We start from the raw sequence: 11,442 nt of genomic DNA, 5'->3' as shown, positions 1-11,442 counted from the left end.
TGTTTCTGTCCATATGTTTTTCCTTCCATCCATGTGTTCAGGGGCTCCATGTGAGTGTGTAGAGGGTCTGTCTGTGCGTGAGTGTGTCTGTCTAATTCTATATGTCCATCTATGTGTGGGAGTGTTTGCCTGTGTCTCTTCTGTCTATCTATGGGCAGGTGGGTAGGTCCATCTGTCTATATGTGGGTTAATCACCCTGTGTATGTATGTCTGTGTTTGTCAGTCCATCTGTGTGGTGGTTTGAAAGAAAATTGCACCCAAAGGGAATGGCACTATCATGAAGTGTGGTCTTGTTGGAGGAAGTGTGTCACTGTAGGGGTGACTTTGAGGTCTCTTTTGCTCAAGCTTCCCTCAAGGTGATAGTCAGTCTGCTGCCTCTGGTCAAGATGTAGCCATCACTATATCTGCCTGCACATCACCATGCTTCCTGTCATAATGCTAATGGACTGAATCTCTGAAACTATAAGCCACCACCTCAATTAAATGTTTTTATTTATAAGAGTTGCCATGGTCATGGTGTCTCCTCATAGCAATAAAAAACCCTAAGACAATCTGCCCCTGTGTGTTCATCTGTGTCTGTCTGTCCATCTGTCTCTGTTTGTGTGTGGGTGTGTCTTTGTGAGTGGGTGGGTCTGTCTGTGTGTGGGTAGGTACATCTGAAAATTGCTTGATCTGTGAGTTGGTGGGTCTATCTGCATGTGTGTCTGTGTCTGTCTGTGTGTCTTTCAGTTCATCCATCCATGTGTCTGTCTCTGTGTATCTCCTTCTATCTGTATGTATATGTTTGTCTATTCATGTAGGGGGTAGGGGTCCATCCTTCCATGTGTTTGTGTATGGCCCATCCATTTGGTGTCTCTCTCTGTCCATCTGTGTGTCTCTCCATCCATGTGTGTGTAAGTCCATCTTCCATATGTCTATGTGTATGTGTGTCTGTGTGTGTGCCTGTCCATCCATGTGGGCCCATCTGTCTGGGGAGGTGTTTCCATCTGTCCAGGGATGTGTGTCTGTCTATCCAAGAGTGTGTGTCTCTCCATCTGTCCATCCATGGTTGTGTTCATGGGGCTGTCTATCCATCTGTGGGTCCATCTGTCCATGTGTCTGTCTGTGGGTGTCTCCATCCATATGCATGTATGTCTGTATATGTGTGGATCCTTCTGTCCATGTGCATAAGTGTATGTCCATCTGTCTTTGTGTGTGTCTTTATATGCCCATCTGTCCCTGTGTGTGTATGTATATGTCCATCTGTCTACCAATGGGTATCTGGTTCTGCCTCTGAGTATGTGGTGTATCTGTCTGTGTGTCCCTCTGAGTGTTCATCTGTTTCTGTCTGTGTGTCCATTTTTCTGTCTATTCATCTGTCTCTGTGTGTATGCCCATCTCTGTATGTACATCTGGCTGTGTTCATGCCTGCCCATTTCTGTGTATGTGTGTTCATCAGTGTGTGAGTGTCTGTCTGTCTGTGTACATCCATTCCTCTGTGTGCATGTCTGTCTTTGTGCATCCATCCATCTGTGTGTCTGTATGTTCATCCATCTGTCACTGTGTCTGTTTGTGTGTCTGTGTTTATGTCCATGTGTTTGCAGGGGTTCCATCTGTCCATCTGTGTGTTTGGGTTCCATTTGTGTATTTGGGGGATTCTGTCTTTGTTGGAGGTTCTGTATTGTAAGGGTCTTGTTTGTGGGTCTCTGGGGTGGATCCGTGGGTCTGTGAGACCATCTGTGTGTCCCTCAATGTGTCCATTCATCTGTGTGTGCATCCATCAGACAGTGTCCCTTTCTGTCTATCCATGTGCATGTCTGTCCTTCTGTGTGCATGTCTTATCATCTGTCTTTCTTTGTGTCTATATGTCTGTGTCTTTCTATCCATATATCCATTTGTCCATATGTCTGTCTGTGTGCATACATCCATGTGTCTGTGTGTCCTTCTGTCCATGTGTTTGGTATTCCATCTGTGTGTGGTGGGTCTTTCTCTGTGTACTGGATCCATTCATCTGTGTGCATTTGGGTCTGTCCATCTGTGAGCATGTGGGTCCATCTGTCTATATGTGTACTTGTCTATCCATCTGTGTGTATGCCTGTCCATCCATCCATGTGTGTGCCTATCTGTGTGTCCATCCATCCAAGTGTATGTGTGTCCATCTGTATATATATATATATATATATATATATATATATATATATATATATCCTTATATCTGTCTGGATGTGTGTCTGTCTATGTGTATGTATGTCTGTATGTGCCTATCTTCCCATTGCTGTACATATCTGTTCATGTGTATGTCCATCTGTCTGTTTGTGTGTCTGTCTATCCATCTGTGTGTCTATGTACATGTATGTCTGTGTGTATATGTACATCATGTGGTGTGTGTGTGTGTGTGTGTGTGTGTGTGTTCATCTCTTTGTATGGGTGTGCCCATATATGGGTCCCTCTGTCTCTGTGTGACTCTGTGTATGTGTCCATCTGTCTGTATGTCCATTTGTCTGTGAATGGTTTTATACCTTATGTGTGGGTATATTCTGTCTCTGTGGGATTGTCTGCATGCATGTGGGCCTGTCTGTGTGTGGAGTCTGTGTGTGAGGGGTCTATGTATGTGTGGGCATATGCCTAAGTGAGGGAGGTCTACCTATGTGAGGTGTCAGTGAGGGGACTCTGTATAATGCTGGTGGCAGATATGTCTTTGGGAGGGTATGTCTGTGTGTCTATGGGTCTGTCTATCCATGTGTCTATCTTTGCATGTGTCTGTTTATGTGTTCATGTGTGTCCTCATCTTTCAAACTGAGTACTTGCCAAATGATTGTCAGTCCAATTGTTAAAAGAGAAGCAAGCTTCTATTCAAATCAATCTAGATTCCAACATATGGCTTACTACACTATATTAAACATTTCCCTGTTTTGTGCAGAATTCTCTACTTTTAATTTTGACATTGTTACATTAAGTCAACTTCACAAGAATTTTGCCTCTAAGGGTGTGTTATCCATTTTACAAAGTATGTGAGATCCTTTTTTGGTTTTGGATGTGTTCAAGTCTACTGACAGAAAATATCCAAGTAGGAGACTGTTTATCAAGACAGAAGCAATTCTTTCACTTCACACAGACATAATTAACTTGAGTTTCCTTGAAAAACATTCCTTAACCATAGTAGCTAACATTCGCATCTGTCAAAAACTGACATACCTTTATCAAAAAATATTCAGAGCAAATTTGCTTTCTGTTCTTTTGTGTGCCATTCATCAATTGTTATTCTATTTATCTGGAATATATTAAAGGGCTTTGAAGCATATGCCATATATATTCTTTTCAATAAAAGAATACTTTTTCTACATGAATGGATAAGAAAATTTATATATTCTAAATACTTTTGTGTAAGTCAAAAAACTTTTAATCCAAATAATGTTAACAGTATTGAAGTTTACTGTAAGCTTCAAAATTAATTCTAATTATTAGCATGCCTGGCTATTGCTTCCTTCTCATGTTCCAATGTATACTTTGATCATATTAAATATTGACAGTAACCTTTTCCTTTTTTCTAAAAATATAGAAAATAAACACCAAAATAATTAATTCTCATGAAGACAAATAATTTGACCTATAATTTTTAACTGAAAGTAGACCTATATTTTAACTGAAATTTAGGTAAAACAACCAATACCTCTACCATTTCAGTAATCATGTACTAACTATTTTGAAAGATGTGAAAATCCTTAGCTTTTTATGGTTTTCTTCAGGTCAAACTGCCCTGGGGTTTTTATTTTTGTTTTGTTCATTTTAAAAAATGTATGTTCATTTTCTTGCATGTATAGAGAGTGGAAGGATGCATGCATGCCATGACATAAGATTGGTAGTCAGAAGGCAATCTGGTAAAATTGGTTTTCTCATTCCACTATATGGGTCACAGGGATCATTTAAGGTTGGCAGCAAGAACCTCTAACTACTGAATCATTTGGTTCACCATATTCTAACTCTTTAGTGGATTTCAGTAATGCTTAGATTCTGAAGTACAATACATTTGCCTCTATTTGATACATTGTTTTCTTTAAAGATGTATACAGTTTCTCTAATTCTGTATATATATATATATATATATATATATATATATATATATATATATATATATATATACACACACACACACACACACACACACACACATTTTATACACACATGCACACACATATGGTGGAGATGTAACTGTTTAAATCTATATACATGTATAAACTAAGGAAACTTCATCTAACTTGAAACAGATATTGTAAGATGTTAACAGTTTATTTCTCATAGATAGATTACAGTTCAAGCAAATGGTTATACCAAACTAGCATTTTTTAATGGCACTTTAAAATATGTACTTTTGTCAAATGTATAATATGTAAATGTAGCCTCATTTTCTTATGGAATATATACAATTTTAGTTTGAAAATTCAAAAAAGCTGTATGTAATCTTAGTATTCAATGGAATTAATTTTACTTGCTTTTTGAGACAGGGGTTCTCTCTGTAACCATGCTGGTTTTCCTGTAACTTGATTGGGGAAATGTCTTTCTGTATGCTGTGAATATGTGTCACTCTGACTGGTTGGTAAATAAAGCTGTTTGGCCTATGACAAGGCAACTTAGAAGCAGGTTGAAAATTCAAAGAGAGAGCCAGGAAGAAGGCAGGAGAGATGCCAGCCAGCTGCCCAAGGAGCAACATGTAATGGGATGCAGGTAAAGCCTTGGAACATGTGGCGATACATAGATTAATAGTTATGGGGTAATTTAAGATATAAGAGCTAGCTAGCAAACAGTTTGTGCCATGGCCATGCAGTTATAATTACTATAAGCCTCTGTGTGTTTACTTGGGGGACACAAATGGGAGAGATTTGTCCTAATCACCGGGTTGGCCGGGACACAAGAAAACATCCAGCTAAAGTAACTCAATGTAGACCAGGTTAGCCTCAAACTCACAGAGATCCAGCTGCTTCTGCCTCCTACACACTGGCAATAAAGTTGTACAATACCACTGCCTGACTATATTTTTATTTTAAAATTTTATTTTCTTTTTAAAAAGAAGAGGTTTTTTCTTTTTTTTTCAATGTGACGGTATTGGGAAGAAGGACTGAAAGTTGCAGATATAACCCTTTTAAGTCCCTCTTCAGGGTTTAAACAGGGGGTAGAGTTTAAATAGAAAACAAGATCTTTACATGAATATGAAGTCCTGCAAGGTGTGCTTTTTATTATCTCAAGTGAAAGTCTACCCTGCAAGGAAATCTGATTAGCTATAAATCTTTCTCTAGTAGACAGTTATTTTGTCAGCTCCAGGACTTCACCTACTGAGATAACTACTGAAGAAAATCTAATTTCTTGTGGCATCCTCTTTCAAAAGTTTGATAGCCAAAGTGGGGAGCACAACTCTATCTTTAGAATAGTTTCATTCCTGTCAACTATGGATGGCCAGCATTTTTTCTTAATGAATCTCTCATTGTTTGTTCATAGAATGCATTTATGGGTTATCAGGTTAAATAATGTGTTCATATCAACAAGAACTTAAGTAAATCTGAAAAAAGAGAAAGTACTCTTATTCCAAAACACCTAAGTTTGCAAAGTTTCTCAGACATACAGCAAAGGATTTCTAAGAAGAAAATTACATGAATAGTATAGTTAAAAACACTAATTTTAATGGTAGCTAAAGAACTGTCAATTTCAATGTTTAAGAAAATTCAGAAAAGCAGAACATGGTTTTGGGTGACTCTAAGGTTTACCTCTAGTACTCATAGATTTGATGGAGATACCTTGCTCTCTCAGTTTGTGTTGCTGTATATCAATGTTTTAATGTCAAATAAAATAGATGTAAGTTTCAGTGTAATCAGAAGTTTTCCTGTGACCTGCCCGGCCAGTGGTTGGGACAAATCTCTCCCAATCACGTCCCCCAAGTAAACACACAGAGGTTTATATTAATTATAACTGTATGGCCATTTGCTCAGGCTTATTACTGACTAGCCCTTATACTTAAATTAACCCATAATTCTTATATATGTTTAGCCATGTGGCTTGGTACCTTTTCTCAGTTCTGCCTTGTCATCCTGCTTCCTCTGTGTCTGGCTGATGACTTATGACTCAACCCTTCTTCTTCCCAGAATTCTCCTTGTCTGCTTACCCCACCTATACTTCCTGCTTGGATACTGTCCAATAAGTGCTTTATTTATTAATCAATCAGTGTAACACATATTCCCAGCATACAGAATGACATCAACAGCACTTCCCCTTTTCTGTCTAATCAAAATGGAAGATATTAACTTTAACATAGTAAAATTACATATAACAAAACAGTTATCAAGCAAGAATTACAGTCTATTTGTATTTGGAAAAAATCAAAGAAAATATTCTATCTATCCTATATTTGTAAGTCTAAAGTTTTATATTTAATTTATCTTTTATCATAACCAAGGAAAATTATAATTATATCTATCTAGTCTTCAACTACATCAAAGACCGCAGAAGGATATAATATTACCTAACTAAACAAGAAATGCATTGTAATCAACTTCTAAAGTTCTGGAAATGACAGAGACAACTGCCTGTCTGGACAGTTACCCAAAGTTCCTCTGCAACATTGCAGCATCCATTCTTCAGCCTACAGGCCTAGAATCTCTTAGTCACTTCTTCCTGCATCCTATAGAATATCTGGCAGTCTCCTCTGCAAAGCAGAAACCTGAAGGACCATTTTGCCTTGTTTTGGCAAATTCAGTGGTCATTTTCCTATGCATCCTGCATGTCCAGTTTATACAACATATTATCAAGCAGTTGATGCAAGGGCATATTTTTTTTTGCCCAGTGACTAAGATTTGCCACAAAGAAAACAACCTCCATAATGAGTTTCTTCAGTGTCCATTACCTTCTCTGAAGTAGATTGGTGCTGCCAGGACCAGACATGTCTCAATGTCCAGGAAGTCAAAGTTCTTAAAACATTTTAAATGCCATAATCTGTAGGTTTTCGAAGTGTTTGAAGATTACCTACCTAATTGAAACATATCTATGTATACCTAGAAAACTCAACTAACATGACTATAAGTTTGATTATCATAGATGACTAGTTATTAATCTGTATTTCTCAATTGTACACTACAATTTTAAATGAGTTACATAAACATAATACCTTAAGTGAGAGTAGAAATATATATACAGTATAACAAAATTAACTTTAAATTTGTAATAAGCAAGAATCAATAGCAATTTAAAACATTTTACAAAAGTTGTTGCTCTTTAAAAGTAGATTCAATAATCTATCCTTTCATCTTCTCATATCTGTATCCTATCCTCCTTTTTCTTTAGAAAGATATTGACTATGACCAATAAAAATTTGTAACCAATCTCTAAACAAAGACAAATATCCATAATCCATTTTTTGGGAATGTGAGTGTAGAGATCTAGGCTACTTCTTACTGGTAGGGGGCATTGGTAGTCTGTTGGGGATCCTGAGAAAATTCAAGATAATGGTCAAGTCTTGAGAAGACCAGCTATAACCTTTGTTGATAGGTACCATATGTTAAGGTTCAGGAGGTCTTGTTTGATCAAATCTAATCCATCTTAACCTGCAACAAATCTATAGTCTCTTGTTTCCTGTGGAAACAAAAGTAGAGCCTAATTTCTAAAGCAACATATGATTAAATCCAAATTTTGAAGTCAAGATACCTTTATAATACATATATTGGTTTAACCTAGCAGCCTTTATAATCAAATGTCTCTCTTCAGTTAAAAATACCAAAGAAAATATAATCCAGACACTCTGTGTGATTTCCATTTTTATGTGGCTTATTTTTATATTACTTTTACTTTCTCTTTGAATACTTTATTTTTTGAAAATTATTTCTTTATATGGCTGTCTATATTTATTTATTTTCTTCTCTCTTCCAAGCGTACGTACATTTTTACACACACTGTAAATTATTTAAAGTCTTATTACATCTGAATCTGCCTTATTATGAATCTATTGCTTTAAACTGCAGTGGTTAGTACTGAAGTGGAAGCTTTGGCTGCTCACTTTGCCCACCTCAGCTCCCCAATATGACAGAACTATGTTTAATGCCAGCTCTGAGAACCATGTTCACCACTGGCTCTGGGAAGCACTGGGTCTATGCTACTATCCATTAGCATGTAGCCCCCAAAATCTTTTCTTTCTTTCTTTTTCTGTCTGTATTAATAAAAACTATATCTACCATGCACCATTCTGCACAGATTGCAGATGCCACTGTGTACAGTGGCAGGAATTCACCATGCTTCACTCAAGCTCATATGCCATGAACCCACCATACAGTAGCTCAAGTCTGCATACCATGACACCTCTGTAGCTTGGCATCTCTATATTTTGACCCAAATAAGACATGAAGTAAAAAGGTGTCTCTGGCTCCATTATTGTGTGTTTAGAAGCCCTTTCTAAACTCTTTTAGGCCTCATGGAAATTCAAGAGCCCCACATTGGTATGCCAAATATAGTCAGATATTTCTCCAGTCCTGACAAGGCCTGCAGTCAGGATGATCTCTCCCACTGGCACCCCCCAAGTAAACACACAGAGGTTTATATTAATTATAACTGTACAGTCATCCACTCAGGCTTATTAATGACTAGCTCTTCCACTTAAATTAACCCATAATTCTTATATATGTTTGGCCACGTGGCTTGGCACCTTTTCTCAGTTCTGCCTTGTCATCTTGCTTCCTCTGTGTCTGGCTGGCAAGTCCTGAATCAGCCCTTTGTCGTCCCAGAGTTCTCCTCATCTGCTTACCCTGCCTATACTTTCTGCCTGGCTACTGGCCAATTAGCATTTTATTCATCAACCAATCTGAGCAACACATATTCACAACATATAGAACTACATCCCACAGCATTTCTATTTCATCAGTTTCCTTTTTATTGAAAACAGATTCTTTTCTCAAATAATTTATCCTGATTATAGTTTCTTGTCCCTCCACTCCTCTCAGTTCCTTTCCAACTCCCCTTCACTCTGAATCCACTCCCTTTCTGTCCCTTATTAGAAAAGAATAGGATTCTAAATGATAACAATCAACAAGACAAAATGAATTATAATAAGATGAAGCAAAAACTATCATATCAAAGTTGGACATAATAACTGAACAGGAGGAAAGAGTCCCAAGAGCAGGCAAAAGACTTAGAGACCTACCATCCTTGCAGTCAAGAATCCCATAAAAATATTAAACTAATAGGTATAATATAAATATAGAGGACATGGTGAAAACCCATATAGGCCCTGTGCTTGCTGCTTCAGTCTCTGCATGTTCATAAGCATCTTACTTAATTGCCTCAGAGGGTCTTATTCTCCTGCTATCCTCCATTCCCTCTAGCTCCTACAATCTTCCTGCCTTCTCTTCAGTAAGATTCCCTGAGTTCTGAGGTGAGGTATCTGATGGAAACCTTCCATTTAGACTCTCTCTGTATGTAGTATCTAGTTATAGGTCTCTGTATCTGTTCCTGTCTGCTCCCAGAGCAAGACCCTCTGATTAGGGCTGGATAAGGCAATGATCTAGAAGTACAGCAGAATATCATTAAAAGTCATTTTATTAATAATTTTTTTGACCACTAGCATTTGGTTTTACTCTAGGTCTTTGGGCTATATAGTCTCTGGTTCTTGGTTACCCAAGCAGTGTGGGTATGACTTCCTTCTTATGGAGTGGGTCTTAAATCAAATCAGACATTAGTTGGCTATTCCCACAAGCTCTGTGTTACCATTGCCCTAGCATATTTTGCAGGAAGATATACTTGTAGATCAAAAGGTATGTGGCTGGGTTGGTGATTGTCTTAGTTATCATTTCTATTGCTGTGACCAAACACAATTGCCAAAGAGCAAGTTGGGGAGGAAAGGGATTACTAGGCTTCATCATTGCTGTTCATCACTGTAGGAGGTCAGGAAAGGGCCTCAAACAGAGCAGGAGCTGTTGCAGAATCCATGGAGGGGAGCTACTTACCTGATTGCTTACCATGGTTTACTCAACCCACTTTCTTCTTTTTTTTTTTTTTTGAGGCATTGTTTCTCTGTGTCATATCCTCCCTGCCTGTCCTAACAGCCACTCTGTAAACCAGGCTGGCCTCAAACTCACAGAGATCTGCCTGCTTCTGCCTTCTGAGTGCTGGGATTCAAGGTGTATGCCATCACCACCTGTCTCAGCCCACATTTTTATAGAACCCAGGAACAGCAACCCAGGAATGCAGGGATGGCAGCAAACCATGGGCTGGGACCTCCCACACTGATAACTAAATAAGATAATGCCTTACAGCTGGATTGGATAGACATTTCCTCAGCTGACGCTCCTAATGACTCTAGGTTATGTCAAACTGATACACAAAACCACCCGGTACAGCTGACCCCTTGTCAGCTTGAGACACAAATGAATCTCTGTTAGACCACAAGCCCTCCACTTTTATTCATCCCCAAGATCTTAAATAACTTTAAATGTCTTGAATTCTTTAAAAATTCAAATGCATTAAAATTTTAGTTCCTTTATAATAGCTAATATCTTTTAAAATCAGAAGTCTTTTAAAATTTAAGTCTCTCTAATGTGGGCTCCAGTAAAATACTTTCATACTTCAAGAGGGAAAAATTAGGACACAGTCACAATCAAATCAAAGCAAAACAAAATTTTAACTGTCCAGAATCTGGGATCAATTCACAATCTTCTGGACTCCTCTAGAGAGCTGGGGTCACTTCTCCAGCTCTGCCCTCTGCAGCACACACAATTTGTCCTCTAGGCTCTAGCTGGCTCCACTTCACTGCTACTGCTGTTCTTAGTGGTCATCCTTTGGTACTGGCATCTGCAAATTGCTGGGGTTTTCTGCTACAGCTGGGCTATCCTTTCAACAATAGCCTTTCCTAAGCTCTCATCATGGTGCCAAGGCTCAACTTCATTGTAGGACCCTTTCAGTCCTGGGCCTTCAACTGCAACTGAGGCTGCACATTCCCCAATGGCCTCTCACAATGTTGAGTCTCAGCAGCTATCCATGACCCCTTCATGCCTTTAAAACCAGCACCACCTGGGTGTTGCTTATATATTAACAAGTCTGGCTGCCAGCATGATGTCTTGACTACTGGAACATAGCTTCTCTATGCTCTCAGGAAACACTTCACAGAAGATTTCACCTCAGTGATGCTGGTCTCTTAATCACTATTAATTTCTTAGCTTCAGCTAACCAGCATCAAGAATTCAAGCAAAGCAAAGTTTTGTTTCAGTATTTTTGGTATATTGTTAATCACAGCTGATTCTTCAGCCCCAGTTAACCAGAACCATCAAATCTTAATTCAAAGTAATAAATGTGCCTTATAGAATCTTTAAACTTCCCTCTGAAACTTTGCAAGCCAGGCCTCCATCCTCTGCACTTCTCTCAATATTCTTATTTTCCAACTTCCTAAAGAACACCCCACTGAAATCTCAACACTCAATGGCTTTTCTAGCCTGGTTC

The sequence above is a fragment of the Peromyscus californicus genome, unplaced genomic scaffold (assembly GCF_007827085.1).
Source record: "Peromyscus californicus insignis strain IS unplaced genomic scaffold, ASM782708v3 Scaffold_10__1_contigs__length_136768540, whole genome shotgun sequence".
NCBI classification, from domain to species: domain Eukaryota; kingdom Metazoa; phylum Chordata; class Mammalia; order Rodentia; family Cricetidae; genus Peromyscus; species Peromyscus californicus.
Note: the sequence above shows the minus strand (reverse complement) of the source record.